General features: G+C 43.8%; 2 long non-coding RNA genes across 3 annotated transcripts; one reads left to right on the top strand and one right to left on the bottom strand.

The window, feature by feature from the left end:
- Positions 1-1169: 1169 nt before the first annotated feature.
- LOC141564305 (uncharacterized) lies at positions 1170-11578 on the bottom strand. The gene is made up of 2 exons (XR_012488619.1): positions 11461-11578; positions 1170-1297 (listed from the first exon to the last, which is right to left on the bottom strand). It is a non-coding gene; the product is annotated as an uncharacterized LOC141564305 (long non-coding RNA).
- Positions 11565-25809, top strand: LOC141564304 (uncharacterized). Of its 2 annotated transcripts, none has more exons than XR_012488618.1 (2): positions 11565-12979; positions 25376-25809. It is a non-coding gene; the product is annotated as an uncharacterized LOC141564304 (long non-coding RNA). The 2 variants fall into 2 exon arrangements; XR_012488617.1 differs by lacking the exon at positions 11565-12979 and adding an exon at positions 16679-20693.
- Positions 25810-26103: the final 294 nt, after the last annotated feature.

Here is a 26103-nt window from a genome sequence, read left to right as displayed (position 1 = left end):
AGAAGGGAGAATGATTGTGAAAGAAGAACTTGTCTGAAAAAGATCTGAGGGTCTTAGGGGGGGGCCAGTGTACTTAATATGAATGGACAGCAGGAAAAGGCAATAAGACCTCAATATGAGTTGAGGAAAAAAATGTCTGGAATTGGTGAGATGTGGTCCCATAGTATCTGACTTTGGTAAGGCTGAATCTGTAGTTTTGTATTCTGTGTTGGCTGCTCTATGGCAATGAGGCTGGGGAAGATTTGCCACATCATACAAACCATGTGAAGAATCTCTGGAAGAGTGGGAAATGGTTAGCTTAGAAAGATTCAGAGAAGACATGAGAGCTACTTTACTCACATGTTTGTCTCCAAAAGGTGGAATCAAGAATGAAAGATAGAAAGAGGTAGATTAAGCAGAGGCTAAATAATAAGGACACTAGCTAGTATTTCCAGGGTTGTAGCTAAGTGCTCAGTGGATAGAATGGAATCAGGAAGACCTGAGTTCAAATCTAGTCTCAGGTACTTTCTAGCTGTGAGATCCTGGGCAAGTCCTTTACTTCTGTTTGCCTCAGTTTCCTCATCTATAAAATGGAGAAGGAAATGACAAACCACTCCAGTATCTTTCTCAAGAAAACCCCAAATGGGATCATGAAAAGTCATAGGAGACTGAACAATAACAAAAATCATTTACATAGCTTAAGTTTTCCTTTAATCTCTTTTTCTTCTCTAATTGCCAAAGCTAGCATTTCTAATACAATATTGAATAGTAATGGTGATAATGGACAACCTTGTTTCACTTCTGATTTTATTGGGAATGGTTCCAGTTTATCCCTATTACATATGATGCTTGCTGATGGCTTTAAATAGATGTTACTGACTATTTTAAGGAAAAATCCATTTATTCATATACTCTCCTATATTCTCTAAAACTTAAGCTATGTACATTTGATAAAATCCAACATAATAGGAATGGATGTTAGATTTTATCAAATGTACATAGCTTAAGTTTTATAAAACCTTGATTGTACAGATATTATTTTATTTGATACTCACAATAACCCTAAGAGGTAAGTGCTATTATGATTCCCAGAGAAAACAAGAATCATGCCACTTGTTCAGGATCACATAGTAAGTGTCTGGGACTGGATTTGAACTCAAGTCTCTGACTCCAGGTCTAACACCACGGACTTACTGTTTGCTTTTCAAAGCATCACTCTATGTCCTGCATCACAGAAATGAATGACTTTTTGTTGAGAGGATTCTTCTTCAGCTACAGGCTGGAATCATTCTCTAAGATTCCTTCCAACTCAGATAGTCTGTGAAAATAAATTAAAAAACAATCTTGATGAAACTTCCCAGGGTGATAAGTACTGCCATGTCTGTGAGTTATGGCAGTGGGTTCAGAATTGGTAGAAAAAGGTAAAGTGAGCAAATATTGTGATGATAAATTGAAGTGATAACTATTAAGCTTCTATCTACTCTTTTACCTAATATTTAACAACATAAAATTTTCCTGGGTTAAGAAAACACTTTACTCATCTAGCATTTACTGAGAATCTAAATATATCAGGCACATAAATTTCCCCAAAGGGATAATTCTGGTGATACAAAGAAAGGCAAGAGATAGTACCTATTCTCATAGATCTCATAGTCTAATTAATGGTGGATCCAACATGCAAACTGCCACGTACAAGCAAGATACATAAAAGATCAGTTAGAGGTAATGTCAGAAGGAAGGCTCTAAGATTAAGGGGGTTTAGAAAAAGCTTCTTGAATCATAGTGTCCCTTCTCTCGAATATTAGGTAGAGGGAACCACGCCAAAGTGGAAAGACAATGATGTGCAATAATTGGCTGATGTCCAGCATCATCCAGGTAGCTGGTAAATGGCTAGTCTTAGCTCCAAAGACTAGCTAATGTCTCAGAATGACAAGATGAGCTGACTAGAGTGTGTCATTATCTAGAATGACTGACTGATATTAAATGGATCCCCAAAGACAAAAAGTCATTGCTTTTTAATATAAATAGATGAATTTATTGGATCAATCCCAGAAAATATTGGAGTGGGTATCTTCTGGCATTCAGATTAAAAAGAAGCTGATATAGTCCAGTAGAATGAACACTGAATTTAATATCAGAAAGTCTGGTTTTAAATCCCAGCTTCATCATTTATTAACTGAGGAATTATGGGAAATTCATTTAACCTCCCTGTATCTTTTCCCCTTGACTTTAGAGAGGAAATATCAATACCTCATTGACAGCAATGTTGGAAGGACTAAAGGAAATAATATATGCAGTGGCATTTGGTAAATTATAAAAGGATATTCTAAGATCCTGGGACTCTGGCCTGGGACCAGTTAACATTCACCTCATCCTGTTTGAAGCTACTTGGACATTTACAGAATATGTTTCCCTCCCTACCACACAGGTACCTTTTTAAAACCCCATTTTCTAGCTCCCTATTATACACTGTCTTTTCCCCATTAGAATTTAAGCCCTTGGAGGGCAGGAGCTGTCATAATTGCTTGTTTTCGCATCTGCAATATTTGGGAAAATGCCTGGCATAGAAGAGCATAATAAAATATTCATTGATTCATGCAAATTGCTATGTACAAACAAGATGCATACAAGATCAATTAGAGGTAATGTCTGAAGGAAGGCATAAGATTAAAGAGGATTCAAAAAAGCTTCTTACATCCTAGTGCCCCTCCGTGCCTAAGACGAAAGACAATAATGTGCAATGATTGCCTAATATCCAAAATTATCCAGGATAGTTGGGTCATATAAAATATTCATTCATTCATCCATTTAAATACTGATGTCAGAAATTATCAATAATTTAAGTAAATGTGATTTCTTGGTTGGCTAATTCTTGTTCTGATGCAGACATTCTGATTTCTATCTGCATATTTAATAGACTAAATAAAAATAAATAAAATAAAAAGTCATTAAAATAAATCTACTATTTAGTAGAAAGTCTTTGAGAGTTGTCACAGCTGGAAAATAATCAACTTTCAGCCAACATGGTGATGAACCTTTCTATCTCCAGACAACAGACAGAGAGACAATCGCCAGACCCATAATGCCAATGGTTTTCCAGTATGATAGGACCTGCTGGAGCTTGCTTTCTTTGTTATATACCTAAAAAAAACCCAGGGCCCTTTCTATATCATAATGAAACACTGGAAGAAGCTTTGAAGGAGGGCTTTCCTGTAGATATACAAATATAGAGAATGATGCTTTATGGCAAATGTGGGACTTTAGTTGATTAATGTTGAACATTAGCCCAGGGTAGATCATGCAAATGCATATATACCTAGTGGGAGTGGTGAGTGTGGGTGGACAGATGGCTGAACTGATGACTACTTGGTTGTAGGGAGTGTCCTGACAAGTTCACAGTTGAGTCACAACCTGAAAAGGGCTGGGAAATGATCCATCCTGGGTGCTTTTAAAAGAGTTGTATAAAGCTTTTACAAAATTTGAGTTGGAGAAACTATTATCTGAAACCAAGAGCTCTACCCTACCCACTCCAGTGAGGGAGAACCTGCTGCCTCCAGAAGAATTTCACTTTTGTACAATTTTCATTGTTTGAAAACATTTCCTCATACCCAGTACTGCTCTCCCAGTTCTACCCTCTGAGGTCATGTAGAATAAATCTAATTCCTTCTCCTCAAATGCAACTTCAATTCAATTAACTAAACCTAGGTTAATTTCCCTACTATGTGCAAGGCAGCATGGGATAGTAGATAACAGGATGAACTTATAGGCAGTGATACTTGGGTTCAAATTCTGCCTGAGCCTCAGGAAACTTTGCTAGTGTTGCCAAAAAATGAGAAAGAAAGAGGAGGATTGAAACAAAATTGCAAATGAACAGAAGGAAACCACAAACAAGTGGGATAGCTTTGAAGGTATTATGTTGAATTTATTATGTATTTTAAAAAGATTTTATTGCTATCCTTTATATAATTTAAATTTTCCTCAGCATCCCTCTCCTTATTATATGCTTTTATAGATTAACTTCACTTATAATCTTTTTTGTTTTACTTAATATACGGGAAGTTTTTTTTTTATTCATTCATTTGTTTGGGTGTTGGAGACATTCAGAATAATTTTTTTTTAAAAGACAACTGGGTGAATCAGAGAGGGCTTCCCAGAGTAGGTGGCCCCTGATCTGAATGAGCTGTGAAAGAAGAAAAGATGCAGAAAGAATGTATTCCATGTCAGGTCTTGAAAAAGAACAAGTTTTTCCAGGTCCCATTTTTGCAGTTCTTGCCCTTGAAGTGGGTCAGGATGACCACTGATGCTATTCCAGCCCTCAGAGAGGCCCCCCTAGTCCCTGGTTAAGAGCACATATTCTCTCAGATACCTTAGCTTACTGAAACTTCCTGACCTGCCCCTGAGCCTCCAGCTACTTCTTTCTGAAAACGATTGGCACAAGATGGTACTTGCCGGCTTTGAACATTTTCATTCTTATTCATTACTCTTCTTGCCAGTTTGCCTCCTCCATGTGGATCCCTGAGGGTGAGGGCAGGGGATAGGCAGACAATGAATCTGTTACTCAGGCCACTATTGCTGTCCACATCTGCAAGAGCACCCAAGAAAAGCACGCTTGAGGAGAGCTACGCCAGCATTCAGAAGTTCAAGCAGGATGACTTGGCTTTCCAGAGCAACCCACTCATTCATCCAAAGTAGACACAGTCATTTAGGTTTCAAGATAGGATTGAAGGGAATTTCGTGCTAGATAGGGTTAGCTAAAAGGCAGATTCACATCCTGCTTCTGAATCATGTATAATTCTGGGCAAGTCACTCAGCTTTTCCACAACTAAGATGGAGCAACGAGTGCTTTGTCCCAGAGTGCCAGATTTCAAAGGTGCTGATAGGACTTGAAGTTCTTTAGCGTGAGGTTCTCCCAGCGTTCCCTAATCTTTGTAATACTCAGTCAAAGGTCCCTTTCGCTTGACTCAGGTGAAGTTTGTGGTGCTTGCCTTCAACGTGAAATTTTCCATTTGTGTTTCTGTCCACTTTCTTCATCCATAAACAGGGTCTAACTGGAGCTAGGTTACCCAACACATGAAGTAGTTGGGAGGCTCCAAGTAGATGGAAGGATGACTTGGATGAATTGGAAGGAGTGCTGGATATAGATGGGAAGGTCGAAGGTCTAAACATTGTACTGTCTCATGTGTGTGACTTTGTGTAACTTGACTTTTCTGGATCTCAGCATTCTGGTTTGAAATCAAAGGGGGCTAGGCTAGCTGACCTTCAAGATTCCTTCAACTCTAAATCTAAAATGCTAAGATCCTAAGACCTTATGAAAATCCTGATAGGGTTGTACCAGGAAGAATTAAGTTCAAATCCCACCTCCGACACTTTCTAGCTGTGCAATCCTAGTCTGGTCACTTGAACTCTGTCTGCCTCAGTTCCCTCAATTGTAAAATGACAGAGTTGGTCTAGACAGCCTCTGGGATCCCTTCTTCTAGCCTTAGACCAAGTCAGCTCATTGCCATCCTTACTCCTATAACGCCTACCCTCTACCAAATCTAACCAGTGGAACACTTTCCATTTCTGTCATGGATTGTTTACTCGACCCGACAGGTTCATTCATCGTGTCTTCCCAGTTGGGGTGCAGTTCCTAGCCAGTGGGGAACATGGCGCCTAGCCTTCCATCTCCGCCACAGCACAGGGCAGGGTCCCACCTGAGAAGCTTCAGAAAGCCTAGTCTGGTTGATTGATTAAGACAATCTCATCCAATCCTTCTTGGTGATTGATTGACCCGTCATGAGGCCGTCCCACCCTAAAACCTGGAAACAGAATCAAAACCCCTCCAATTTAAAAGGCATTTTATCGGCTTCCTGATTCAATCCATATCAGACAATAAGAACGCTCCTCCAAATACAATAACTGTGAGCTTCCAGCCCCTTCTTGTAAATTTCCTGAGATTGCCTGTTTTACTTTAAGATACATTAAATTTCAATATCCTTCCTCCCTTCCTCCCTTTTTTGCTTTTCTTCTTTTCTTCCCTCCTTCCTTCCTCCCTCCTTTCTCCCTCCTCTTCCTTCCTCTCTCCGTCCTTCCCTCCTTCCTGCTTTCTCTCCTTCCTTTCTTTCCCCCCTCCTCCCTTCCCTTCCTTCCTTCATCAAAGAGCTTACACAGTTCAATGATTTTAGTGGTCATCATTCCAAATTGCTTTCCAGAATGACTGGAGCAGTTCAGAACTCCAACACTAATATACTAAGATACCTGTTTCCCCCCTCCCTCAGCATTTGTCATTCTCCGCTTTTTTTTTTTGTCAATTTTGCCAATCTCTGGTGTGAGGTGGAACTTCAGAGTTGTTCTGTTTTGTGCTTTCCTAAAATTATTAGTATTTTGGAAAATCTTTTCATACCATCATTAACATAAGCTTTGGTTTTTTTTCCTCCCTTGATATCTTTTGGACTTTTTAATCAATAGGGGGCTGAATCTGTCTCCTTTTAAATTCTATTCATTGCTCTGAGCTTAATACAATTCAACATACAGTTATTAAAGGCCTACTCTGTGCCAAATATTGTACTGGATGTTAGGAATACAGTCCATTGTTGTTGTTGTTTTTATTTTTTAATAGTATTTTATTTTTCCAAAGACATGAAAAGATAGTTTTCAACATTCACCTTTACAAAACCTTGTGTTCTAAAGTTTTCTCTCTCCCTCACCTCCCTCCTCCCCAAGACAGTAAGCAATCTGATATAGGTTAAACATGTATAATTCTGCTAGCCGTATTTACATATTCGTCATGCTGTTCAAGAAAAATCAAATTAAAATAAAAACATGAGAAATTAAAAAAAAAAAGCAAACAACCACCAAAAGGTGAAAAGACTCTGCTTGGATCCACATTCAGTCTCCATGGTTCTCTCTCTGGATGCAAATGGCACTTTCCATCACAAGTCTATTGCAATTCGAATATAATCCATTAGTAAACAACTTAGGCCAGAAGCCCAGAGACAAACACAAAACATTCCAGGCATCTGGGGCAGAGCAAAATTCAACCAGCATCTATTAGGCACCTGTTATGTGAGAAGTAGCAGGGGTAGTGAATAGCACAGTTGTCCTGAGAACTGGAAAATTCTGGTTTCAAATCCCATGACTGGGGCACACTAGTTGTTTGATCCTGGTGAAGTCACCTTAAGCTCTTAGTACAGACAAAGGGTTTCTGTTCATTGGTACAAGAAATCGCCTAAACTAATGAAATCCCCAGTCTGATTAAACAAAATGGGGAAGCAGCAGGCCCTGTCCTGGGTGCTGGGGATACCAAGGAAATGTCCAGCCTTCGACTGAAGGAACCGACATGTACATTGATGTGGAAATTCAACATGATGGAGGCAAGAGGAGGAGGGTATAAGGGTGGGGGGCTAGGGATCAGGAAAGGCCCCATGCCTTGAAAGGATTAAATGGAGATTCTAAGAAGCATAGATGAGGAAGGGGTTGGACATTGGGCACTTGCAGGGGGAGACACAGCCTATGCAAAAGTGTAGCGATAGGAGATGGAGTACTAAGTCTGAGGAACAATAATAAGGCAGTTTGGCTGAAATGTAGGCTGGATCAAAAGGATACAAAAGGTATAATAAGATAGATGGGAGCCAGATTGTGAAGGACTTTAGCTATCCCATAAAGGAATTTGTATTCAATCTTAGAGACGATGGGAAGCCAGTGATGAAAAAGTCAAATTCTTCTTGAATCTTGAATCTTTTCCATCTAGGACCACAGCTTTTTTTTTTCCTCCAGTCTCAGATCCTTTGAGACAAACCTTCATAGCCACTTTTGGTATCTCAAGGAAGATGTGTGAAAAACTAGAAAAAGCAGACTTCTCCCTGATCCATTTCTCTAAGAAAAAACATTGCATAAAGCAGAATAACAGGGAAAACCAGGCCTATGGACTTGAAAGTCTCCGATGTTTTTGCTTGAGTTTGCTATGGAGAAGAAGTTGGGCCATTTGGGATTTCTCTGCTCGTTGGGCTAATTGCTGTGATCATTTGTCATTTCGTTATCTGCCTCCCCCTTGAGAGCTGCAAGGAACAAACACTTTTTCTTGGGCTTGAGTTAAGGAGCATTTCCTCTTGGTGCCTTTAAAAAGTGTCACTTATAGGGTCACAGAATGAGAGCTGGAGGGACCTGAAAAGCATAGAGTCCAACCCTATCATTTTTCAGAAGGGGAAATTGAGGCTAGAGACATTGAATAACTGGAGCAGGATCCTACAGGGGTATGGGGCAGGATCTGAAACTTTTGATTCCAAATCTAACACACTTTCCACTATACTACACTGCCTCTGAGTTTATGAGACCATTGTTGGACTTGGAAGTGGTGCTTCCATGGTGAAGGCAGCTGGGATGGGGGGAGAAGGGGAATAGAAAGAACTGGTTTTAGAGCCAGGAGAACCAGTGTTTGAGTCCCATTTATTCACAAACGGTGTGACTCACTTCCTCAACTTCCAGCCTCATTGTCCATCTGTAAAATGGCTACCATACTCTCGCCACCTGCCCAGCAGACTCATGTGCTTTCTCAACCACCTGTCCCTTTTGTCTGTTGATCTATCAGCTCTCTGTAAGGGCACTGCCTTTGTGTCCTGCCTCTATTTACACGATCAGCCTTCCTTCCCAAAGCGGAGAAAGGCCTTGCTTTCCTTCCCCACTCCAGTGATTTCCAAACCAAGCACATTTGAATCTGGAAAGGTTTTGCATAACCGGACTAAAGCCACAAAGGATAAATTTGAACAGATGAGCACCTGGATTCTGGTGGGGCAGCTGCTGTCCCAGCCCAACGCTGCCTTAATGTTCCAGGGAGTCTCTCCCCATGTGCTCCAAAAAGCATTTATTAAGTGCCTGCTACATACATGCAAGGTCCAGGCAGAAATGCATAATGGTTATAGAGCTTTGAGAAAGATCTTAGCATGTTCGATGTACATAATGAGCACTTAATAGATCATTCATTCATTCATTCAGAGAGAATTGGCCCCAGAGGCAGGAAGTCAAATCAAAAAGCATTTATTAAGCGCCAGGAATTATGCTCAAGACTAGTGATAGAAAGAAGGGCAAAGAAAAGGGGGGAAAGTCATAATCTTGGACCTCAAGGAGCTCATAGTCTAATGGAGAAGGCAACGGGTGAACAGCTAGGTACCAAACTGCTGTAGAGCACATAAATTAGAAATAATCCCTGAGAAAGGTCTGAACTTTCCTAACTGTGTGAGCTCGAGCAGTTATTCCATCTCACAATGGTCCTGGCAACTTCCAAACACTAGAGCAGGGGTTCTCAAACTATGGCCCATGGGCCAGATGCGGCCTGCTGAGGATGTTTATGCGGCCTGCTGGGTTATGGCAAATGGGCTGAGGAGCGGAGACAGAGTAGGAGCTTTTGTTTTTACCAAAGCCCGGCCCTCCCACAGTCTGAGGGACAGGGAACTGGCCCCCTAGTTAAAAAGGACCACTACGACTAGATGATACAGGGAAGGTAGTAATTCGAACTACTAGGGGGGGGAGTTTCCCAAGCTCTGGAAATTACAGGTCTAGGATGTATATATGCATTATACATATATGTATATACATATAATATATACATATATATATAATATATATATATTATATATATATAATATATATACATACATGATATATATTTTACATATGATATAAATATAAAATGTATACTCATGTATGTCCAAATATATACAAAGCTAGGTACCAGAAGTACAAAAACAAAAGGGAGACAATTCCTGCCCTGAGGGAGCTTCTATTGTATAATATGACACAAATAAAGAACTACAAAGCAGACCCAGAGTAAATTCAAAATGGAGAAAATGTTACTCTCAGCTGGGGGAATCAGAAAGGTCTGGTACAGGGCTGGCACCTGAGCCACGTACTTTAAGAGGAATTAAGGATCGTTTGAGGCAGAGGGAAGATGAGAGAGAACTCCTAATGCTGAATCCAGGGAAGCCGTCAGTGATTAGGGAAAGAGAAGGCTCAGCCAACTGGTTGTGAGGTCAGGATTGCTCAGTGACTCTCCCCAGTACAAACAGAAAGTTCCTTCCTGTCCTTCCGCCCTCTTCCTTCCCCCTACCCCTTTGCCCCAAACTGTGCCAGATCGTCTTGGTTTTGATCGGCAGCTTTTTCAAATCGTGGAATCAGAGTTTGGGAGGCATCTCTATGGCCATCTTGTTCCACCTGATTTCTGCCTGAACAGAGACAAGATCTCCCGATGAGAGATCAGGCAGCCTCTGCTTTCAGAGCTCTGCTCAGGAAGGCTCCTTAATTTTCAGGGGATTCTGCTCCACTTCGGGGCACCTTGAAGTGTTAGGAAATGTTTTCCTGATGCCAAGTGTATTTCCCTTAACCTCACTCTCTGCCGGTACCCCTGGTCTTACCCATAGGGCCAAAAGAACTTCCCCATGAGCCGTTAGAATATGAGATGGCAGTTAGCAGATCAGCCTTCCCAGCACTCTCTGGTTTCTTGTACGTGTGAGTGAATTTGTGTGTATTTCTTTTGGGGTGACTCGGAACTTGTGGCATTTTGCAAAATCCTTTGAGAAAGTCAGGAGGATTGACAGGTTTGGTTAGTAGTGTTTCGAGACTGGGATGAACCCCCTCAGAAACCCAGAGTCCTTCTGGGAAGGAAAGAGATGCTATCATCTCTGAGTCTCTCTTTTGTTCACTCTGTCTAAGGGGGACCGCAATAAAGGACAATGGGGTCAATGGCCACATTGGTCTTCATGATACTTAGACCCAGAAGAAGAAACTAAAGCAAACAAATGAATGAATAAACATATAGATGAATTAATAAATAAATAATCCTCAGCAGTGCTGAATCATCTCCTACTTCTTGGGAGGGAAAGGCAGGTTTTCTCCTCAGATAAGACTCTCCTCTGTGGCAGTAGCAACTTGTCTTGCTCTGCTGCCAAACCCCCTACCACAAAGCCCGGCCAGGGGGCTTAGAGTCCCAGACAGCCTTCAGATCCACTGAGATCCAGGGCCTCCTAGAATCCGACTGAAGGCTACCCCCATGACCTCCCCTCAGCTCCTGAAAGCATGTTCTCACTGGCCAGTGCCCTGATCACCCCCAGACTCCTAACACCCCCAACTCATCCACACGGTCCTCATGGGCAATGCTGAAACAGTGAAACTGGGCCTTATCTCTGTGGACTCCATGCTCATCTCCCCTGCCTTACGACCCCAATTAAAAACCCCACTGATCCACTGGCCTGCATTCTGGTCTCCATTTATTTTCAAGACCAAACACTCAACCAAAGGCCATGTATTTTTTTAAAATCACCAGTATCTTGAGCCGAACTCAGATCCCTCCCTTTTCCGCCCACTTGGGTTTTTTTTTTTTTCCCAATTAAACTTAACCATTAGCAGAGGTGGGGAGCTGGAAGGCCGAGCAAGGCCCATTCTCACGCAGAACCTCCCCGCATCACGTAAGTCTGTCTCACTTCTGGCCTATGGCAGCTGGGGAGGACACACCTGTTCATGGCTGGAGGCGCAGAGATTGGTCTGATGGGGAAAGTGCACCTGCGCGGGGAGGGGTGCAGGGCTACATGTAAGCCGAGTCTCGAGACACCGTCCGTCTCTTCTCCTTTCCAGCTTAAGCAGGCAACATCTCTCTGAGCCGCAAGGTCTTCTCCCAATCCGCTGGCCTTCCTCTGAGCTCCCTAGCCTCTGGCCTTCGGTAGTCTCACCTTAAGACTTACAGTGAAACCTGTTGTTGCCCACTGTACCCTTAGGATTTTTGTTTTTGCTTTTATTTATCTCCTGAACATCACCTTGAAGGAACAGTGGGCTGGAGAGTCATCTCTGTGAAGACCAGGAAAGATGAGAAGATCGGCCAATTCGCCTGCCCGTCGCAACAATTTTCTCGTTCCTCTTTTGAAGGTCGATGATCTTGGTTTGGGAAAAGATTCAGTCCTTTTAGCCCAGAAGTCTTAGAAGTGTATTTGCTCAGTCCCCAGGGCTGTGGTATTTCAGGTATTCGGGGGGTGCGACAGTCAAGTAAGGGCAGAAGAGAATTCAGGAGTCTTTAAGTTGCAAGGAGAATAATTCAGAGATTCAGCCCTTGTCTTTGCATAGGGTCACTGGCTGGTTTTAGGGAAGCTTGTGTTTGGTTCAGGTTTTGTCTGTTTTGAGTTTGGGGGAGGGGTATAGAGACATGAATCCTAACGTTCATTCACTAGCCAGACAAACCAGTTAGGGCAGGTCAAGGCAGACAGCAAGGGGGGTGATGGGGGAAATGCCAGAGGAGAGAACCAGTGAGGAGAAAGGTAAAAAAAAAATTAAGGTAATATAGGAGGGTTGGGGAAGACTTAGGAAGACTCTTTTCAGTTACTGAAATAACCTCTTTTGGGAAGAAAGGAAGAGAGAGTGAGAGAGAAAGGAAGGAAAAGAAAGAAAGAAAGAGAGAAAGAAAGAAAAAAAGAAAGAAAGAAAGAAAGAGAGAAAGAAAAAAGAGAAAAAGAAAAAAGGAAGAAGAAAGTAAAGAAAGTTTGGAAGAAAGGAAAAAAAGAGGATTGAAGGAATATAGAGAAGGAAAGAAAAAAGAAGGAAGTGAAAAAAGAAGGAAGGGCAGAAGGAAAGGAAGAAAGGAAAAGGGAGAGAGAAAGAATGAAAGAAAAATGAAAAGAAGGGAAGGAAGAAAAAAAGGAAGGGGAAAAGAAAGAAGAAAAGGAGAGGAGAGAAGGAAGAAAAAAGAAAGAGGATGGTAGAAAAAGGAAAAGGGAAGAGGGAGAAAGAAAGAATGAAAGAAAAAAGGAAGGAAAGATAGGAAGAAGAAAGAAAAAAGAGGAGGAGAAAAAAGGAAGAAAGGAAGGAAGGAAAAGGATGGAAGAGAGATAGTGAAAGAAAGAACAAAATCAGGGGGAAAAAGAAAGAGAAGAGAGACAAGCAGAGAAGAAAAGAAAGGAAGGTAGAGAGGGGAACATAGAAGAAACCAAAAAAGGATCTTCAGTGGAAACCCCACGGATTTGTTCTGCCACTGGAAGGACAGCAGGTGAGAGCGGTCATGGTACAGTGACTTTTATGGAATCTTTCTAGCAATAATAATGAGCTGGGTCTTCAATCTAACAAGTGAGCCAGAAGAAAAATGGCGACCCGAGTAGGCAGAAATCGCTATAAACTCCCTTTTCTAGGCAGCTTGATGGGGGCAAACCAAAGAGCCTCATGGCTGGACTTTTTCCTCCCTCTGACTTCCTAAACTGGTGCTGGGGTGGGTTTAAATTCAGGATTCAGGAGCTATTGGAGGGGGGGAGCGCTACCTCAGCCCAATCGTTGCCTGAGAAATGTATGGCTCCTTTGATCTCCAGTTTTAGATGATTTTAGTAACCAAAAGCCTTCCCTAGATTTTCTGCAGGTCAAAACCTGCTCTAGGTGAAAGGCCAGGAGTGCCAGGAAGCAGTGACCAGGTGCTAAGTCTTTGAGAATGGCCCCAGAGCTGTTCCCCACCCTGGTTCACACTCAGGTTGCCCACCGCCCCATTTTCAGGTGACTGACTTTGATGTGGTCAGTTTGGGTCCCTTTTCAGGATGTGACCGTAAGTATCTGGGAGCCCCCGTCCCAACCAAAGTATTTGTCGAGCAGCAGGGACAGGGATGGGCGGGCTCCCAAATGAAAACTGAAAATATTAGCTTGTTCTGGGGCTACTCTTGGGGAAGCAACCTTCTGGAAGGTTCCTTTTGGAAGTGACCTAAAGACCCTTTTGTTCCTCAGAGACTTGGTCAAAACTGAGTCTGGCTAAGATATTTTCATGTTAAGAAAGAAAGCGAGACAATAACTCCCCCAAATTTTCCTGGTTGTAAGTAAGGTAAACTTACCCCCCCTTGCTCTTGAAAATATCTATGGATAATTTCTAGGGGTAACATGTAGGAAAATTGGGGGGGATTATTTTATCGCTTTCCTTCTTAACATGAAAAAAAGCGATAAAACAACCTTGGAAATTTTCCTAGTTGTAAGGCAAGCTTTTTCCCACCTCACTCTTGAAAATGTCTATTGATATTTTCTATGGGTAACAAATAACAAAGCCCTGTTTGTATACTTGTTTAGCCCCGGCTTAGTCTAAATGGCCCCAGAGCCAAAGAAAGCTTCGATAGGGAGCGGTTGCGGCAGCAGTGGATCCAACTAAAGGGAAGACCACCATTCTTTCTCACCTGTACATTCCTCTTCCTTAAAAAAGGGAAATTGACCCAAAAATGGGAAATAATGGCATTCTACCTAGCCTACGTCTATCTGGCAAAGTCTACTTTGTTCCACCAATAAATACAAAATAAGACTGCAAATATGCTATTCTTGATGTATTAGAACCCCAGCGACATTGATTTGGGGGAGATTCATATTTTCCAAGTCTCTTTGTATTAGGGAGTATGGAAATAGGTTAAGATCTGGCAGGTAAAAAAAAATGGTTTTATGTAATGCTAGTTTAGTGGAAATAAATAGTTAATATACCTATTCCACGTAGACAGATATTTCCCAGCCTATTAGAATGTTCCCATTCCCTCTTAAATAACTCGGTCTTAGCTGTTTTACTTTCGTTTTATTTCCCGCCCCCTTTGTCTAAAGGATGGAAGAACTCTGGCAAATGATGACAATTTTTTAAAATGTTGATAATCCCCAAGAAATCTGAAAAGGTTAGCGTGATTGCCAAGCTAAATGATACATAGGTGAGATATTTTAAAATGCAAATCAAACCCAGAATATGGATGCAATCAGCTACTAATTCTCCCGATATTTTCGCTAATTTGCAAACATTCCCTTCGCCCAACCCGATTGTTGGTGTGTCATTGGCCTATTTTGGGGAAGGGAGAGAAAAGGCTCATCGTCAAGGGGAAATAAATTTCTTTTAATTTAATTTTAGGATGGGGGAATGAGTGGGATGAAAGAAAAGGTCTGATTGAGTTTGCTCTGGCTCGTAGAGGTAGCCCTCACAAGAAACAGAAAAGGCCTTCTCCCAGTGTCCTGGAAAAATATCTTTAATGGATGATGCATTCCAAATATGAATGGGGTGGGGGAGGTCCTCCTGGGTAATAGAGCTTTTAAGCCTGGGAGCCGGCCCCTCTGAGCTCGAGCATGGTGGATCAGATAGAGTTGAGCGATAAGGAATCTGGTTTCACAGGATTTGTTCTTTGCACGGGCCCTTGTTATTGATTAAGGTGTAGTCAGGCAGGTTAACTCACGAGTTCATTCTCCCCGCACTGGAACTCACATTCCTTCCCCCAGAGCCGCCAGGGCTTTTGTGGGCCAACCCTGGACAGGTACATTCTCGCTTGGAAGGCCTTGATTGATGGCTCAATGGCAGGCAGGACTCTGATCTTGGAGAGGCGGGGGAGAAGGACAGGTAATCCAGGTACCTGAACTAATTATGGCTGTTGGGTGTTGGTTGGTTGTGTTTGTGAGTGTGTGAGTTTTAAGAGGAGTGGTCCACTTAAAAGTTCCTGTTTCTCAGCTTTTCCTTCTTCGTTCTCGACTTTTTTCCTCAAGGCCCGAGCGTAGGAAAAAATGGTGATGATTAACTAAATGAGGTCTGTAACCTGGGCGACCATCAGGGTTGGTTTTATATTTCATAGGGACTGAATGTCCAAGAGAAAGCATCAGATTAAGGACTCTGAAAAATGGGCTGAAATAATAATAAAAGGAAGATTTGTTTTGCTTTTTATTTTATTTTTTTTTTTAAATGATGTTTTCCTCCACTTGATTTTTCGGGTTTTTGTTTTTTTTTTATTGCCACGGTAAGATTTTTGTTACTTTTTTATCTTTGGGGGAATATGTTTATGTATGTGTGTATGTGTCTGCTTCCCCCCAACTTCTCCCGTCTGAGAAGAAAGAACCCACCTTTCTCCCTATGTACGATAGCCTGGGTGTTAGCAGGTAGGAAGGGGACATTGTAAATGGAAATCTTGGTCCCGTTTTCCCTCAGGATTCTTGCTTCCTAGGAAAGAGCTTTGCTGGGTGGGGGCCAGATGGAGAGAGAAAGTTTTCCTCTCCTTGTGTTTGTCTCCCACGACTGTTTAATTTGGAGTGTGCCGGGTTAGCTTGGAAAGGTGTTTTTTGAATCAAAAGTAGTTCATCTTTCTTTCTGGGAGACAGTCGGGGACTGGGTGAGGTTCTGACTTGGTTTGGAATTTTATATGAAATCTTTCAAATTGTTGGTCTTTCCTAACCCCGTGTGTTTTTGGAAATGACGAGAAGGGAAGAATCTCTGGAAATTGTGGAGAGGGATTATAATTTAAAGAGAAGTTGGTGTTCTAGAATCCTAAAGCTTGATCTCTGGTTTCTAATTAAACCTCCAGATCCCCTCCAGCCCCACTAGAGAGCCTATAACTTCTGGCTGGTGAAGGCACTCTTAGAATAGAGAAGGGGAAAGCCTCGGAGAAGGGGGAAAATCAGTCTTAGCTGCTTCTCGATCAGCAGATCTGGACTTTTGTTTGCTTTCAAGAATGAATTTATAATCTAGTAAAATTTTGCGGTCAGCAAAACTCTTGGTTAGCGGAGGAATGATGGACATTTGAAATAGTGGCAGTTACTGGCTTTAGATTCTTTTGTTGGTAATATATATATATATATATATATATATATATATATATTTTTAATCCGTAAGCAGTTAATGATTGAGGTGAGTGAGAAAGGGTCATCTAAAACTCCTGGGACCTTCCCCCCCACTCCCTCTCTCTCTTTTTCTTTCTTTCTCTCTCTCTCTCTCTCTCTCTCTCTCTCTCTCTCTCACTCTCTCTCTCTCTCTCTCTCTCTGTCTCTCTCTCTCTCTCTGTCTCTCTCTCTCTCTCTCTCTCTCTCTCTGTCTGTCTGTCTGTCTGTCTTTGTCTCTCTCTTTCTCTCTGTCTCTGTCTCTTGTTACAGGGTGGGATAGCTAGGTAGCAGGGACAGAACAGGACTATATGAACAGCATTTCCTAAAACTGTGGAAGCTGGATCTTTGAAAACTTGTATGTGTGTGTGTTTTAAAGGTTTTATTTTTGTGCAAAGGGAGTGAAATGAATTCTCTGGAAGACTGCTACCTCCAACTTGGGTGATCTTAGACAAGTCACCCCATTTCAGGACGGCAATTCCCTCAGTCGTAAAATGAAAAAATTGGAGTTAATGGTCTCTAAATATATGCTCATATGATTCAAATTGTACTGTTATAGAATCTAAACGAGCCAGGAGCAAGTCAGTGGGATAGACATTTTAAGTGAATAAATATCCACCAGGAAAAATTTTTATTTCTCTCCCTCCTCTCAAGTCACTTTTTTTTTTCCTGGAGGGATTAATGATATGGTAACTTGGGTGCTTTTAGGACAAAGCCTTTGGAAGGGAAAGACTTTTACAGTCAGGGCGAGAAATTCGAAAGTTTCCTGGTTATTTGAGAAATGACTTTTTCCCTAAAAGGGACACTGACTATATGAATATTCTCCTTAGATTCGAATCCCTAGTTTTTATTTGTGTTATACTTGGAGAAATACTTATCACCTGGTCGTTCTCGTATAGGGGGAAATGGACAAACTAAGGTGAGCTCAGAGAAATTTAATTCAATTCAACTGAATTTAAGAAGCATTTTCAAAGTATCTGCTAGATGCCAGATAATATGCTGGGTGTTGGTGCCCCAAAGGTGAAAATGAACAAGTCCTCCGCTTCCAAAAGGACCATGTTTGTCCTTCGGAGGGAGCAGGAGTGGCCAGCCATTGTCTAGATCGAGGCAAGGGGAGGGAGGTACTCGCCTGCCCAGAGCTGAAAAGCTGTTTCAAGGAGAGCCTTAGGAAAATCTAAATTTGGTTCCCCTAAAACCTCCTCTAGGTGTCCTTGCCCTTGCCCACCCAAATATTTATTCAGAAATCAGTTTCCATCCAGGTTAGAAACAATCTAATGTTCAGAAAATTCATCATTGCTCTCCCTAAGAGGCTTTCCTGGCTCCACTCCCCCCCCCCCAAGTGTGGCCTGGAGAATCTCAGTGAGACCAGGTTTTACCTGTTTGGAATTGCCCACAGGGAGGCCGGACTGTGCCAGCTCATGACTATTTAGCAACGTTGGCATTTTCCATCTTGATTTTTCATTTCTAGGGAAGGAGTTGTAATGAAAAAAATTCGCCTGCCCCTCTAAAAAAGAATCTCCGTTGGTGATTTCTGTTTACCCCCCAAACACATGACGTGTGTTGTTCTTTTTAGGGAGTCTTTATTTGGGTAGGAGTCGAAGAAAAGTGTGTGAGATTGTTTCTTCTCTATCTGAAGAGCAAAAGAACAGAAACTAGGAGAGGGCTGGGGGAGGGGACGGCGGCATTCAGGGAGCAGGATGAGGATGGCTTTGGCGTTTGCTTTCAGTTTCGGTGGCTTGGTAGGAGTATCAAATTGGAGCCTGAAGGACCCTTAAAGGTCATTGAGGTCAGTGCTCTAATTTTACAGATAAGGAAATTGAGGCTTACAGTCAAAGCCCAAAAGTCAAGAGCCAGAATTGGAGGCCAGATGTTCAGACCACTGGGTTTCCATGTCTAGGCGGGTAAAGTGGAGGCTTGTGACTCATTCTACTTTTCTCATATACCAAAGCCTAAAAGTCTCACTCCTTAGAGTCCTGGGCATAAATTTCCAAGAAAACAATTTCAAGAAACTCTGCTTTTTTAGCTGTGAGATCAAAAGCTAACCCATGCCTAGGATCTGGGTTCAAATACTGACTCGGCCACTTATTACCTGGATCATCTTGAGCAAGTGCCTTCTTTCTGAGTCTCATTTTCCTCATGTGTAAAGTGAGGGAAGTTGAATTAGAGAATCTCTCTGGAGCTAAACTTGAATCCTATGCTCCCTCTCAGCTTTAAGATCTCACAAAGACATGGCTGAATGCTTTCCTTTGAGCCTCCTAACATCACTCCTTTGTGAGGCCGGCCCCTCCGAATCGTACGATGCTTGGACGTCTCCAGAGTCCCCTGTAATGTCAGAGAGGGTCTTGGGGCATCTCCCCTACCTTTTCCCTCTTTCTTCAACGCCTAGTCACCCAGGAAGTCCTGGGCAGCCTCCCAAACCTTCTAGCTGAGGAAGCAAAGGCAATGTGAAAAAAAAAATGAGAAAAAAATAGGATGAGGATAATTGAGACACTGAGAGATTTAATGACTTGTTCAGGACGAGTGACCATTTAAGGGGGGGATTTAAACTTCCTGACTTTAAGTTCAGTGTCCCATAACTGACATTATCCTGCTTCATCAGCAAGAAGGGACTCAGTTCCTAGCCCCTTCCAGGGCCATAGGAGGAGAGTCATAGTCTTTAGTCATTAATGCGAGGGAGATCCTTAGGCCTCTTAGACTCCGATCAGCAGCAATGCCAAGCCATCTGGGGGGCTTGAGTCAGAGGAAAGCAAGAAGGAAAACAAATTTACTGGTTTATGAACATAGGTAAAGGTCATCAATTCTGGAAAACAAATGTGGGTGCTAAGGGTAAGGGAAACTTCCTCCTTTCCAGACTAGGGGCTGTTAAAAAAAAAAAAAAAACAGGATGAGAAAATGCATTAAAATGTGTTGTCCTGAAGAAATCTATTTGCAGGCTGTTGTGGACTGACATGTTGCTTCTTCTAGTCTTGAAACCCCCCAGTGGGGGCTCATTCCCATGTCATCCCAGCCATTAAAGCCATGGTATCCCTGGGTGATTTACCAAAGTAATTGATGTAAGAGATGATCCTCTCTCATATTTGCCTGGGTTATCGAGGGGAGAAAAATAGGTGTGTGTGTGTGTGTGTGTGTGTGTGTGTGTGTGTGAGAGAGAGAGAGAGAGAGAGAGAGAGAGAGAGAGAGAGAGAGAGAGAGAGAGAGAGACAGAGAGAGAGAGAGAGAGAGAGAGACAGAGAGAGAGAGAGAGAGACAGAGAAAGTCAGAGACAGAAAAGAGGGAGAGAAAGAGAGGGAGAGAGACAGAGAAACAGAGAGAGAGAGACAGAGAGACAGAGAGAGACAGAGACAGAGAGAGACAGAGACAGACAGAGAGACAGAGACAGAGACAGAGAGAGAGACAGAGAGAGTCAGAGAGAGAGAGAGAGAGAGAGAGAGAGAGAGAGAGAGAGAGAGAGAGAGAAATAAAAGAGAATGAAAGAAAAAGAGAGGAAATGAAAGAAAGAGAAAAAGAGAGAATGACTGAGAGAGAAAATGAAAGAGAAAGGGAGGGGGAGAGAGACATATACAGAGGGACAGAAAGAGAGAGAAAGAGAGGAAAAGAGAATGAAAGAGAAAAAAGGGAATAAAAGAGAGAGAAAGAGGGGAAAAGAGAGAATGAGTGAGAGATACAGAGAGAGAGAGAAAGAGAGAGAGAGAGAGACAGAGAGAATAGAGAAGAGAGAGAGAAGAGAGAGACAGAGAGAGAAGAGAGACAGAGAGAGAGAGAGAAAGAGAAAGGGTCAGAGAGAAGCAGAGATATTCTAGTTTGGTGGCTCTCCCACGTGGAAGCCTCTGTTCTCTGCTTACCAGTCCCTCCTCCATGTTTTCCTCCCTCCAGAGCTGGGACTCTGACCACACAACAGAGAGAACTGCTCGTTCTGGCTGGAGAGGGCCGCCTCCCTTGTGCCCTGGGCAGATGGGAGCTGCTCCCTGGGTCGAGCTCAGTGCTGAGGGCGGACGGGGACTCTGAGGGCCAGAGCAGGCCCCTTGGATCATCACAAGGAGCGTGGTCCCCCTCGGAGCTCAGTCAGGACCTCGGACCTCAGCGGAGAAAGGCCGCTGCTTCCAGCCTGTTACAGACCCCACAGCTGGAGGCAGGTATGAGCAGAAGAACCCTGTATTTAGAATGCACGGGCTTGGGTTCCAAGTTGAAGATCCTCCCGGGTGAGCTTGGCTACTCAGGGTCCTCACTTTTAGAGTGGAGAAGAAGGATGCTAGATGAACCTTAAAGGTCCTTTTAGTGTTCTGTTTGGTGGTGGAAGGTAGAAAACACAAAACCAGCGGTCTGCAGTTAGAAAAGCTTGGATTTGAACACCAGCTCTGTCATTGACTTGTGTGAATTTTGCACGTTTGATTTTACTTTTCTAGACCTATTTCCTGACCTTTAAAAAGAGGGGATTGGCTGGGTTAGGTTCTAGGCTCCCTTCCAGCCCTAAAACTATGGTCTACATCACTTGAGGTGAGCGACTCCACCTCCCGAGTCTCCTTTTCCTCCTCTGTACTAAAATGAGTGAGTTGGTCTCAGTGGCCTTTGTTAAATTTCTTTAATGAGGTATTTGGGCTTAAGTGACTTGCCCAGGAGCACACAGCAAGTGTAGATTTGAACCCAGGTCCTCTTGACTCCTTGGCTGGACTATCTCGCCGCCCCTCTCGGTGGCCTTTGAAATCCTTCCAATTCTAAATGCATGTTATATTCATTTGCCCAGATGACCTTTGGCAAGTCATTTGCTGTACCTCATTTTTGGTGGGACAGATGAGATAATCTATGAGGTTCGGAGTTGTTCGCTTCTTTTCTGTGTTTGTTTTTTTAAATTGCTTCCCAAGTCTCTGGTCTTGATGGCATCCAAGAAAGCTTGGATTTCATGGAGATGACTTCTAGAGTTACTCCCCAAGAATGGGGACAAGAGGAAAACTGGGCCAGAGCTGCCGGCCATCGGCTGAGCAGACCCTGGAGAGCCCATCCCCAGAGGGATGGCTGGGACGTTCCTGGGGCCCCAGCTCAGAACCACGAGGAACAAAGTCCAGGCTCTCGATCCGTGGGGGGCTATAGCCAGTGTGGCTGGAATCCGGACCAGAGCCAGCTCTTCCAGAGGGAGCTTGAGTACATGGATAGGCAGGGGTACTCTGGGTCCAGATGCTATAGGCAAGAAGTGGCTGACTTGCTGGACTCCTAAACTGTCTACATTATAGTGGAAAGGGAAGCAGACTGGTGGGCCAAAGTTCAGACCCCATGTTTGAGAGAGGCTGGATTGAAACTGGCGGTGGACCTGGGGTCCAAGTCCCATCTCACACACTTAATAGGACAGTGCCTTAACCTTGGAGCCTCAGTTTCCTTTTTTGTAAGATGAGAGGGTTGACATTTGATGACCTGTGAGGTCCTTTTCTGGATCTGTATTTCTGGCATTTACTAAATGTGGGATCTTGCCCAGCCCTCTTTTAAAGAAGCTGGATGAGATGATTCCAAAGGCTCCCTCTTTCTACAAATCCTACAAGCCTTTGCCTTAAGCCTCAGAGCATGATGAAGCTTAGAGACATTGAGGTCTGAGTTCAAATCCTGCCTTCTAAGTCTCATCTGCTTTTAGATCCAGAAGTAGAAGGAAGCTCTGGGATCATCTGTCCAGTCCAACACTTTTAACTCACAAAGGAGGAAACTGAGGTTTCGAGAGAGAAAATCACTCACTCATCCAAGATTCAAATGCGTGTCATCTGTACCCCATTGTCCCCAATCCCTCACTATTATGGGAACAACTTGCTAATGGCAGCCACCAGCAGTTGTTCCAGTAACATCTTATCTTAGTTCCTTCATCTGTAAAATGGGGCTAATCACACTGGCATGAATTCCCTCAAGGAGGTGAATGCTTTCAGGAGGTCTAAGGATAAGAGCACAAAACCCAAGGTTGTAGGATCCCAGATCCAGAGCTGGAAACAACTTCAGAGACTAAGAAACTTTTATTTTACAGATGGAAAACTAAGGTGCATTGAAAGAATGTGACTTATCTAAGGTCTTACAGGCAAATCAATTCTCTTCTGAGACCCCATTTTGAGATATATAGAGGAGAATAGAATCCATAGTACTTACCCTTCGGGACTCTCACAAGGCCCAAATGGCACATCCATAAGGCCCTTTGGACGCTATAGAAGAGCCACAAATATTTATTATTTATTATTATTATTATAAGCTCTAAATAAATATTATAAGCTCTAAATAAACTATGAATAAATGATAGGAAGCACGGGGTCCGCCATCAAGGTGACCTTCCTAATCCAGGTGCCCGCTCAAAGATGGCAAAACAGAGAAGGCCCTTTTGATTTCTGGAAGGCAGGTGTGCCAGCCTTTTGGAGACGATCCCTGCCCAGCCCAGAGAGGCCTGTCCACCATAAAGTAGTAGGCTAGTAAGAAAGCAGGCATCCCTTGGCATGAGCCGCCTGGGCCCTCCTGCAAGGACAATGAGGGTTTTCCTTTTCTGAATTAGAGAGTGACCTCCAGTGCTGAGGATGCTCAATGCCTTCCTTCCTTTGTTGTATCAGGATGGAGCAATTCAGCATTTGGAGGCCAGAAATGGACAATTTAAAAATCTTTTCACTTGCAAAATGCTTGGAAGGATTTCCCTCATCTTGGCCTTTGCATGGTGGCTATTTATCCACTGGCATTATTACTATTCCTATTTTGATAATGGCTCACTCAGCTGCTTTAAGGTTTGTGAGATGATTTGTGTAAATTAACTCATTTGAATTTCTGCTATCACCTGGGGACGGAGTGGCTATTAGGAAAGAATTTTTATTATCTCACTGTTTCACAGATGAGGAAAAAGAAATAATGGTTCAGGTTTTTTTTTTGTTTTTTGTTTTTGTTTTTCCAGAGATCAAATAGCTAGAAAGAGATCTTCCTCCCTCCACGTCTACCTCAAATGACATGTTGGAGGAGAAAGGTCTCAGTCAATGACTACATGGGCCCCCATGTAATAAGCTAGGGGGAAAAAACTGAGAAAAGCAAAATTTAGATTTCAAAAGGCCCTTCGTCATGAGATTTAAAAAGTGGGAGGGACTTTAGAGGTCATAGAATCAAATGCACTAATTTTACATGGGGTGGAAGAGAAGGTTAATAGCCAGCCAATAAAACAAAGAAAGCCTTCCTGTTTTGGGGAGATCGGCAGGCCATAAATATCACCCTTCCTGTATTTGTTCTCGGCCATTGATCTTACAAGAGTTTTTCCTTTGCATAAAAAAAAAAAAGAAAAGAAAAGAAAGAAAAAAAAAAGAAAAGAAAAGCCATTTATTTGTAAGAGTTCTATGACTTCTGGATGTAGAAGTCTAGGTTTCCTTTTGTTCTCCACTCTCCTCCTCTGTCCCTGATCCTGGACACTGAGCAGAGCCCAGGCCCTGAGAGGAGGCTCCGCTTTGTAAGATTCCCCGGGGCCTGATGTTTATAGAGCTTGAGAAGTAGCTTTTAGTCTCCCAGCCTGGGTTTTCCTTTCATGCTCTTGTCTGGTCCCATCAATGGCCGCCTAATCCATATTTATAATGTTCAAAAGGACAGGCCCGGTGGGCCGGGTGTGGCCGGAGAGGCCCCTGTCCCATCGGAGCTTTTGGACTTTGTGGCCTGCAGAGGCCTTCCAGGGGGGCAGTTCCCACTTAGAGAGGCCCACACCGGGAAGCAGGAAGTACAGACACTCCCTACCACTCCCTGGATGGGTGGCCCAGGAGCTGGCCCGCTGCCTGTCCCTCATCACGGCACAATTGCCTTTCCATCCCCGTGGAGGCCATTTTCCTCCTTCCCAACAGGCCACATCAAAATGGCGGGGGCTTGGCGAGACCCTCTGCCTCCGATCTCCCTTCCTCATCCTTCTAGTCGAACCCAGCCCACCTCCCCCAGACTCTGGGGCCTGGAAAACAGAGCCTTCCCTCCAGGTGCCCGCAGCCTTTCAGACGGGGCCTTTCCCCAGGCTTTGGGCCCGTCCTTTCGGAGGAGATTGAATGTCAAGGCTGAGCCCCTTTGTCCCAGACAAAGGACAGTAATTGAGTTGGCAGCCTCAGGAACCAGCAGAGCCTTAAAGGCAGGTGCCCGGACTTTCCTCCCATTTTCCCCAGCCTGGCCTCTGTCCAATCCAAGCCAACTCAACCCCCCAGTGTGTAGGCAGCGGGTTCCATGGAGAAAGCAGGGCCTCCGAGGTCGGACACCTTACCCGCTTCTGACACGCACTTGTGTGTATGTTCAGGGGCAAATCCCCGGGCTGGGGAGCAGGTGCTGCTGTGCCTTAAGGGAGGGAGCCATTTCTCTGGGAGTTCTTTCTATCAATGAAATCGCCGGGATTAATCTAAAAACAGGAATAGGATCCAAAGACCAAGTCAGAAGCCAGGGCTTCCATTCCGTGCCTTAGGAGGCGGTTACTCTTGTCCCCACCCCACCGCAGCTTTATCTGGAGGACTTTGCTTTATTACCTGAAATTTCGGCCTCCTTCCTCCCCTCGCGGGTTCCTGTTGGGATGTGTGACCTAAGCTCTCCTAATTGCTATGATTTGCTATAAAGATAAAAGGGAAGATCGAGTCCCTTGACGTCCTTTTATCCTTAAATCCTGGTTTATGGCAGCTCCAGAAGTCACCATCTGATTAGCTCGATCCTGGGACAGGGATGGGAAGCCCTTTGGGAAGGTGGGGCAATCCGGGCTTGCCATGAATAGAATAACTCCTGGCTCCCTTCCCCAAGGTTCGTCATTGCGGAGCTTCCATCCTCGAGATTGTGACTCGAGAGAGGAAGTCTAGCTCAAACTTTTCATTTCCAGGGAAGTAAACTGAGGCACGAAGAGCAAAATGATTTGCCCAAAGACACACAGCGAGCGTGGAATCAGACCCAGATCCTTCAACTATATCCTTTCTCCATGTCATCACCACTGGCTGCTGGGAGCTCCCCTGCCCTTCTCCTTCCCTTCTCTAAGATCCTGTCTCTAGGGGGGAAGTACATCACCGGATCGGTTACTGCCTAATGGCCGTGGCTCCTCCTTTAGGGGTTACTCTAAAGCAGAACAGACTTGGGGGTCCCAAGTCCTCCTCATCTTGAACGCACCCTGGGGTCTGGCAAAACGGTCAAGGTGTATGTTTCTCTTGTCTCTCTGTCTCCTTTTTGGCCCTCCACGTCCCCCAAGTCCTGGGGCTCCAGGCGGGGTTAGGCGAGCTGGCTCTCTGCTCCTCCTCAACCTTGATTCGGGGCTGCCATTACCATCTTACTGGGCAGCATTGGATGGTGTCTGTGTTTCTAATACTGCCTGGTAATGATGATGATGGGGTCCCGCGGACAACGTGGAAAGTGCCCAGCGAGGGAACCGCCACAGGTTAGTGACATCACAGCGTGGGGATCGCCTCGGGAAGGGGGCGCCAGGGAGGGCTGCTCCTGGCAGAGTGGGCTGGTGAGAGGCGGCCATCAGAGAGCAAACCAAGGGAGCCAGAGAGGAGAGACAGGACATGGGGAGAGGGGGACAGACAGACTGCCAGGGAGGGAGGAGATGTGGACAGG

Source organism: Sminthopsis crassicaudata, chromosome 3 (genome assembly GCF_048593235.1).
Source record: "Sminthopsis crassicaudata isolate SCR6 chromosome 3, ASM4859323v1, whole genome shotgun sequence".
NCBI classification, from domain to species: domain Eukaryota; kingdom Metazoa; phylum Chordata; class Mammalia; order Dasyuromorphia; family Dasyuridae; genus Sminthopsis; species Sminthopsis crassicaudata.
Note: the sequence above shows the minus strand (reverse complement) of the source record. Positions and strands in the feature narration are given on the sequence as shown.